Source organism: Triticum dicoccoides, chromosome 7B, assembly GCF_002162155.2.
Source record: "Triticum dicoccoides isolate Atlit2015 ecotype Zavitan chromosome 7B, WEW_v2.0, whole genome shotgun sequence".
In the NCBI taxonomy this organism is placed as follows: Eukaryota; Viridiplantae; Streptophyta; class Magnoliopsida; order Poales; family Poaceae; genus Triticum; species Triticum dicoccoides.
In genome coordinates this window covers 213,319,195-213,328,348 of record NC_041393.1, presented here as the reverse complement: position 1 = coordinate 213,328,348, position 9,154 = coordinate 213,319,195, and positions in this window count along the sequence as shown.

The following is a 9,154-nucleotide window of genomic DNA, read 5'->3' as shown; positions in this document are numbered from 1 at the left end:
TCAGGGACCTCCTTCATGATGATTTGGGCAAGTTCATGCTAGATGAGATAGAACTCAGCTCAAAGTTGATGATCGTCGATATCTCCTACAGTCCTTGCCCATTGCAGAATATTGGCATCCCCGGCTGTAGGTGACATGCGAAGGTTCTGCCGATCCTGGCTGTTCTCCAGCATCTGGTGTATAACATAGAATCCATTATTAAGACTATCACTCGGTTGCTTGATGCAGCAGAAGTCGGTCTAATGGCTGAAGGCGGCCATGCTGTTCCTAGTCTTGTTGAACTTGACCTCTCCACCCCGTACGCCATAGAAAAAGATAGCACTGTCGAGAACAGACTTGATGTGGGTGTAATCCTTTTTGTTAATATTCTTCAATGTGTCCAAGTGAAGAGCGTGGGAGTATCGGGGGTAAAGGATGATGAGGACGGCACGCCCATTGCTGCACAAAATAAGTACACCTCAAATTAATTAGCCTCCATCGTGCAAATGAATGATTGAAATCGAAGGAAGGATATCCGCGTGGATGACTTACAGGGGATGATAAGGCAAGAGAATCGTCTCCTTGTCCTTATTGGCGAGCATAAAATTGACGAGGTAGTCCCAGACACGTCTCCGTCGTATCTATAATTTTTTTATTGTTCCATGCTAATATTCTACAACTTTCATATACCTTTGGCAACTTTTTATACTATTTTAACCACACTTGTGCTTCATAGTAGCACCATGTTCTTCATATAGAGAGTCTCTTGAGTTATCACTTTCATATACTAGTGGGAATTTTCATTATAGAACTTGGCTTGTATATTCCGATGATGGGCTTCCTCAAATGCCCGAGGTCTTCATGAGCAAGCAAGTTGGATACACACCCACTTAGTTTCAGTTTGAGCTTTCATACACTTATAGCTCTAGTGCATCTGTTGCATGGCAATCCCTACTCCTTGCATTGACATCAATTAATGGGCATCTCCATAGCCCATTGATTAGCTGCATCGATGTGAGACATTCTCCCTTTTTGTCTTCTCCAAACAACCTCAACCATCATATTCTATCCCACCTATAGTGCTACGTCCATGGCTCACGTTCATGTATTGCGTGAAAGTTGAAAAGGTTTGAGAACGTCAAAAGTATGAAACAATTGCTTGGCTTGTCATCGAGGTTGTGCATGATTTGAATATTTTTTGTGGTGAAGATGGAGCATAGCCAGACTATATGATTTTGTATGGATAACTTTCTTTGGCAATATTGTTTTGAAAAGACATGATTGCTTTATTAGTACGCTTGAAGTATTATTGTCTTAATGTCAGATCATAGACTATTACTTTGAATCACTCGTGTCTTAATATTCATGCCATGATTAGATTATATGATCAAGATTATGCTAGGTAGCATTCCTCATAAAAATTATCTTTTTATCATTTACCTACTCGAGGACGAGCAGGAATTAAGCTTGGGGATGCTGATACGTCTCCGTCGTATCTATAATTTTTGATTGTTCCATGCCAATATTCTACAACTTTCATATACTTTTGGCAACTTTTTATAGTATTTTTGGGACTAACATATTGATCAGTGCCCAGTGCCAGTTCCTGTTTGTTGCGTGTTTTTTGTTTCATAGAAAACCCATATCAAACGGAGTCCAAACGGGATAAAAATTTACGGAGATTTTTTTGGAATATTTTTGAATTTTGGGAAGAAGAATCAACGTGAGACGATGCCCGAGGGAGGCACGAGGCAGGGGGCACGCCCTGGACCCTCGTGGCCACCATGTAAGCCAGTTGGTGCCCTTCTTTCGCCGCAAGAAAGCTAATATCCGGATAGAGATCGTGTTAAAATTTCAGCCCAATCGGAGTTATGGATCTTCGAGAATATAAGAAACGGTGAAAGGCCAGAATTTGAAAAGCAGAAACAGAGAGAGAGAGAGAGAGAGAGAGAGAGAGAGAGAGATCCAATCTCGGAGGGGCTCTCGCCCCTCCCGGGCCATGGAGGCCATGGATCAGAGGGGAAACCTGTAGGATGTGGGGTTCCGGCAAAACCCTTAAGGTTCAAACTCTGGGGTGCACGCGAAGATCTCTCCCCTACCGATCCACGTTCCAACGCCTTGCTGAGAGTCTAAGCTAGCAAGATGAACAACACGAGGGACACGAGGTTTATACTAGTTCAGGCCACCATTGTGGTGTAATACCCTACTCCAGTGTGTGGTGTGGATTGCCTCAGGGGCTGGTGGTGAACAGTACAGAGGAAGAACGGCCTCACGAGGGGTGTTCTTGTGGTGGCGTTCTGCCTGGGAAGGACTCGATCCAAGATGCCTTCATACTGTGATGGCTAGCCCTATATATAGAGTCCCTGGTCCTCTTCCCAAATATTGAGCGGGAAGGGCGCCAACAACGGTCATTTTTAAGGGGAACATCTAGTACAACTTAAGCTGACTAAAGTTGGTCTTCGGCTGCCAAAGGCACTGGCGATGACACTGTCTTGGGCTCCACGGTGACCTCCATCCTGCCGCTCTGTTGGTCTTGGTCTCGTTGCACCGAAATGGTAGCCTTTGCCTAATGCCTTGGTCTGTGCTTGCCCCCTTTGCACCAAAGAGGAAACAAGGACACTGTACAGGCCAGCGCCCGCTTGGCGCCTGCCTGGTCTCGATCGTCATGGCTTGCGTCACGAGCACCTCGAGACGTACCCTTGCCTTGATCTCTCTGCCGCCTCGCGAGCCTTCCTGGTGAGGCTGTTCCTGAGGTAGCCTTTCGTCGTCCGCCCCGCGAGGCTTGGACCCTCGCGTGGTTCTTGAGCTTGAGTCGATGAAGATGGGTCATACTGGGCCACCACTCGAGCCACACCGCAGGCCATAGGCAAGCAAGTATGGGGACCCCTATTCCCAGAACGCCGACATTAGCCGCCGGGCCCAAGGCGCGCTCAGACTTGGCTTAGCGGAGAAACGAAGGGCCAAGTGCAGAGCGTCGCGGGCCCCAACAGCATGCGGCCTTGGGCACCATGTGGCGGTTGATTGGACATGGGCGCCTCCGCTTCCCCATGTTGCCTCGGCAACCGCTCGACTTGACAAGTCCCTGTATGCAAAATGTGTCATGATTACCTATGATCATGGAGGCTGACGGTTGGCCTCCTTCGACTATAAGTATGGAACGGCGTGAGACCTCCCAGTTCATCTCTGCTTACTCTGTTTCTTATTCCTTGCTCCCCCTCCACCAGCTCGTTGTATCTCATGGCGCCTACGAAGAAATTTTCGTCCGCAGAGAAGGGGAAGGCTCGCCAAGAGGGGCCTGGCTCCCCTCCGTCCAAGCGCGGCTGAGGTCGCCCCTGCAAGCACCCCGCGACTCCTGCGGTGGCCGCTAGTGGTCGTGGCGGTGGTCCCTTGCTTGGTGGAGGCCGCTTGATCGATGGGGGGAGGCGCGCCACGGCTGCGCGGCCTCCTTACCCGCGCCTCCACTCGACGGAGGTGTTGCCAAAGTTTGTCGTTTGGTCGGAGGATCTGGCCGGTACCTGGCTTCAGCTCCCCCGCTTCTTCGCCGGCGAACTGCCGGACGGTGCTACTGGGGGACTCTAGCTTCAGGCGGACGGCTGCTGCAGCAGAGCCTCTTGGGTGGTGGTGGAGGTTTCCATTGTCGGGAACATTGCTTTGGCCCACGGCTGGTAGACGTTTGCCCGCGCGCGTGGCCTGGGCCAACGGTGCATCCTGCACTTCAAGTTCGACGGCGATGCCACCCTCTTCGTGAAGGTGTTCGGGGAAGATGGCCGCCGCGTCGGGTGCTAGCCCGAGGGTGATGACGACGACTGGAGGCTCGGCCTCGGCGACGGCCGCGGTGAAGATGAAGACGGGCCCATTTCAGGCGGTGCCCACAGCTTGCCAAGCTTCGGCGACTCCCCTTCTGACAGTAGCTCCTCCAGCGGCGGTCGCGATCAGCCTCCGCGCCGCCGCGCCTGCTTCAAGGGGGGTGGCGGATCATACCATTGTCGAACCTCGGTGAACTGTGAGGAGGGGTCCGTTTGAGCTCCGGAGGGTGACGCGAATCTTCTTCTGTGGGTTGTCGCGAGCCACACTTATTTTGCCTTTTCTCCCTTTCCTGCATAGAGAGAGAGAAGTGTGGAGCCCCGTGGGGGCGTGATAGACTGTTGCTTTCAATTATCATGTCGTTTCTATTATTTTCATGCCGCACTACGGTACTGCACGCTCATGCTAGAAATAACTTAGATCGGGGGGGGGGATGCGTAGCGGCCTTCGCCTGGGGAGGCTCCAGCCAGAGGCCTTGTCGTGCGTCTTGAGGCCTGCAAAAATTAGCCGGAGGGACAGGCTCCATCGCTCAGTCGTGAGGGCGACCAGCCCAGGCTCTGCGTTCGTGTCGCGATTCCCGTGGGGCATGGACCGGGAGGAGTGCTCCCGCTGTGAACTTAGGTTGGGAAACCTCACGAAATGAAGCCAGAAGATACTCGCGAGGGTGCCCGCGCAGCCCCCCTCGGGAGGTTTGTGAAAGGAAAGTCGAGTCAGGCGAATAGCAAAGACAAGAAAACACAAGCCAGGGACGGCGCTCAACACCGAAAGCAACTCCAACTAAAGTCCCAAACAAAGATGAACTAGCCAACTACAGAAAGCAAATGAAAAGCCGCGTCCGGCACCTAATCTAGTCTTCGACGTCTTCTCACCAGCGTGGAGCTAAGTGCTGCCACTAGGCATGGGCGGGAGCACCCGAGGCCCGGGGGCGGCACTCCGGAGACTCTGGGCATGTACAGCCCCAACTCATTATTACGTGAGTGTCACGGGCGGCGAGCTTCACAGGCATTGGCCTTCTTCACAGGCACCGGGCCTTTTCTTGGGGGAGTCGAGCTTCACAGGCATTGGCCTTCTTCACAAGCACCGGGCCTTTCCTCAGGGCGACAAACTTCACAGGCATTGGCCTTCTTCACAGGCATCGGGCCTTTTCTCACAGGCACTGGGCCTCGTTTCAAGGGTAGAACCTCTGAAGGTGCTGAATGTTCCACGCGTTCGGGATTGGCACTCCCTCCTGGGTCTCCAAGCGCGCGGAGCCGGGCCTGGAAACATGAACAACCTTGAACGGGCCCTCCCACATGGGCGAGAGCTTGTGCAGCCCTTCCTTGGAGAGCACCCGCCTGAGTACGAGGTCCCCTACATCGAGAGTCCTGGGGAGGATGTTGCAGCAGTGCTACCGCCGTAGCGCCTACTGGTATCTTGCCACCTGAAGCACGGCCTCCCGACGGCGTTCCTCCCCCTGCACGAGGTCCGTCCCACGCATGGCATCCTGCTGCGCTTCGTCGAATGCCAGGACCCGCGCGGAGTGACGCTTGACCTCGTGAGGGAGGACCGCCTCTGCTCCATAGACGAGGAAGAATGGGTCTCGCTAGTCGACTTGGTTGCAGTCTTGCGGATGGACCACAAAACGGACTGGAGCTCGTCGTACCATCCCCTGCCGCAGGCCTCCAGCTTCTTCTTGAAGGTCCTGGTTTTGAGGCCTTTCAGGACCTCTGCATTGGCACGTTCAGCTTGGCCGTTGCTCCGAGGGTGCGCCGCCGAAGCGTAGCATATCTGCGTTCCAAGGTTAGCACAATATGTTTTGAATAGATTGCTGGTGAATTGTGAACCATTGTCGATGATGATGCGGTTAGGCACTCCGAATTGGCTCACGAGGCCCTTGATGAACTTGACTGCTGAGCCGGCTGGGATGGTGTGGACAGCTTCCACCTCAGCCCACTTGGTGAACTTGTCAATGGCAACGTAGAGGTAGCGATAGCCCCCAGGCGCCCGGGGAAATGGGCCCAAGATGTCCAGCCCCCAAACTGCGAATGGCCTTGAGAGGGGGATGGTCTGCAAGCCCTGGGCTGGCTGATGGATCTTCTTGGCGTGGAATTGGCAAGCTTCACAAGCTTTCACCAGCTCGATGGCGTCGTTGAGTGCTGTAGGCCAGTAGAACCCGTTGCGGAATGCCTTGCCCACGAGGGTTCGTGACGACGAGTGGTGCCCACGATCTCCAGCGTGTATGTCTGCCAGCAGCTCTTTCCCATGTTCCTTGGAAATGCAACGTAGGGACACGTCGTTCAGCCGCTTCCGGTAGAGCTCTCCGTCTTGAATGCAGTAGGCCGTGGCCTGCCACGCCACGCGCTCTGCATCCTCCTCCTTCTCTGGCAGAGTCCCTTGCATTAAGTAACTCTTGAGTTCCACGGTCCAACACCCCTCCTGAGGCTCCATCGCCAGGAGCAAGCGTGCTCCTAAGGTCCGGCCATAGGCCGGAGCTCCTGAGGCAGGTGGTTGAGGGAGCTCCTCCTGAGGTTGCAATGTGCTTGATGATGGCGGCGCTGCTAAGGGTTTGAAGAGTCTTTCCTCAAAGACATCGGGCTCTTGAGGCAGCCGCCGGGACGCCCCCCTGGCGATGTCATCAGCCTCCTGATTGGTGCCCCGTGGCACATGCTGCAACTCCAACCCCCAAAACTGCCTCTCCATTCTACGGACCTCCGCGAGATATGCCTCGATGTGCTCGTCCTTCGGATCGTACACCTTGTTGGAGAAGTTGAAGAGCATCTGTGAATCACCTTTGACGATGAGGCGCTTTAACCCCAAGGCCGTCGCAGCCTTCAAGCCTGCTATCAAGCCCCCGTATTCTGCGATATTGTTGGAAACCTTCTCCCCATGTTGGAAACGGAGCTGCACGGCGTAATAGAGCTTGTCTTGAGTGGGGGATATAAGCACCGCGCCAGCCCCCGCGCTGTGTCGTGAGAACGCCCCGTTGAAGTACATGACCCAACCATCCGGTGCCTCACTTCCTGGGGAAAGTGACCGATCCTCGCCGGCCTCGAGCCCCGACGGCTTTGTCCATTCCGCCACAAAATTTGCAAGTGCGGTCCCTTTGACGACCCTCGTCGTGCTGAATTCCAACTGGAATGCTTGCAACTCGATGTTCCATTCGGCAACCCTTCCCGCTAAGTTGGGGCTTCTGAGTACTCTTTCCAATGGATACGCCGAGACAACCTTGATGGGGTGACCTTGAAAGTAGTGTCGCAGCTTTCGAGAGGCCACTAACAGCGCGAGCAAGAGCTTCTGGGGCATGGGGTACCGTGCCCTTGCATCCCGCAGCACCGTGCTGACGAAATACATGGGATGCTCGACGAGGGTGGGCGCAGCGACGGAGCCCGCATCCTCCGGTGAGTCGAGTGCCTCCCGAGGCGTAAGAGCCCCCGGCTCCTGATTGATCAATGGGGTCCCCCAGCCATGGAGGCGCCTTCCTGCTGAGGCTGACATGTATCTATCGAGGTCGTGACCCTCGCGAGGACTTCCTGGCTTTGAGCTGCCGTGACTGGGGTCGCCACTGGTGCGGCCTTGGCCCGGGGCTCCTACCGGACCACTACCAGAGATGCGCTGGCGGAGTATGGTGCGGCGGCGAGATAAAGCACCAGGGGCTCCTACGGGCATGGTGCTACCATCACAGGAGGGCTGGTCAGGTACTTCTTGAGATCTTGGAACGCTTCATCAGCCTCTTGAGTCCATTCGAACGGGCCTTTCCTCTTCATCAGCTTCAAGAAGGGCAGAGCGTGTTCTCCTAGCTTGGAGATAAAGCGCCCTAATGCGGTTACTCATCCGGTGAGCTTCTGCATTTCCCTGAGGGTTTGCGGCGGACTCATGTCTTCTATTGCCTTGACCTTCTTTGGGTTAGCCTTGATCCCTCTGTGGGACACGAGGAAGCCCAGAAGCTTGCCGGAAGGAACACCAAACACGCACTTCTCTGGGTTGAGCCGCAGGTCCACTTCACGGAGGCTCACGAAGGTTTCTTCCAGGTCCTGTATCAGGGTCTTCGCCTCCCGAGACTTCACCACTATGTCATCGACATAAGCCTCGGCGTTTCTCCCGAGCTGCCGGCCCAAGGCAATGTGCATCAGTCGCTGAAAGGTTACGCCTGCGTTGCGCAATCCGAACGGCATGCAGGTGTAGCAGTACACCCTACACGGGGTTAGGAAAGCCGTCTTCTCCACATCTTCTACCGCCATCTTGATTTGGTGATAGCCCGAGAAGGCATCCAGGAAGCACAACAGGTCGCACTCTGCGGTTGAGTCCATGATATGATCGATGCGGGGGAGCGGCAACAGATCTTGAGGGCAAGCCTTGTTGAGGTTGGTGAAATCGACGCACATGCGCTCCTTTCCTCCCTTCTTTGGCACAACAATGGGGTTCGCCAGCCATTCCGGATAGCGAACCTCGCGAATGACTCCCGCGGCTTCTAGCTTGCGGGTTTCTTGGACGATGAAGGCCTGCTTCTCGGTGGACTGTCGTCTTGCTTTCTGCTTCACGGGGCGTACATTGGGGCATACGTTCAGGTGATGCTCGATCACCTGCCGGGGGACTCCTACCAGCTGCTTGGGTTCCCACGCGAACACTTCCTTGTTCGCGCGCAGGAATTTCACTAGAGCCTCCTCTTGTTCGGGGTCGAGATTGGTGCCAATGGTGAAGGTGGCGCCAGAGGACCCATCCTCATTGACTGGTACCTGCTTGGTCTCCGCCTTGTCTTGGGTGAAAAACTACTTCTTCTTGGTCAGTGCAGCCCCCATGGCCTCGAGGGTGTCGGCGCTGGCGGGCAGCGCCACTGCGGCCGCCTTGAAAGCGAGCTTGAGCGCCTGCAGGGCATCTTTTGCGTCTCCGGCTATGGTGAGGACGCCGCTGCTCCCATGCATTTTCATGAGGTTGTAAGCCGGGTGAGTTGCTGCCATGAACTGGGCCAAGGCCGGGTAGCCGAGGATGAAGTTGTACGGGAGGCCAATGGGGGCAACGTCGAAGTCGTCCAGCTCCGTGCGGAAGTTGGCTTGGGTGCCAAAGGTCACCGGGAGGCGGATCTGCCCCAAGGAGCCGGTGGAACTGCCCCCGACGCCCGAGAAGGGCTTGCTGGGTTGGAGTCGCTCCAGCGGCACGTGGAGGAGGCTGAAGGCCTCGACTGAGAGCACATTGAGACCAGCTCCAGCGTCGAAGATGGTAGGAGTGTAGAGCATCGGGAGCGCACCCCGAGCAAGCGGTGTTGGTAGGGTGATCATCCAAGCCGAAGGTGAAGTCGGCTTTGGGTGCCACCCAACCCGGAGGAGCTTCGCGCCGCGCGAGGGCAGCGCCGATCTGGCAGACGAATGGCTTGACGTGGTGACTCATGGGTGGGGCT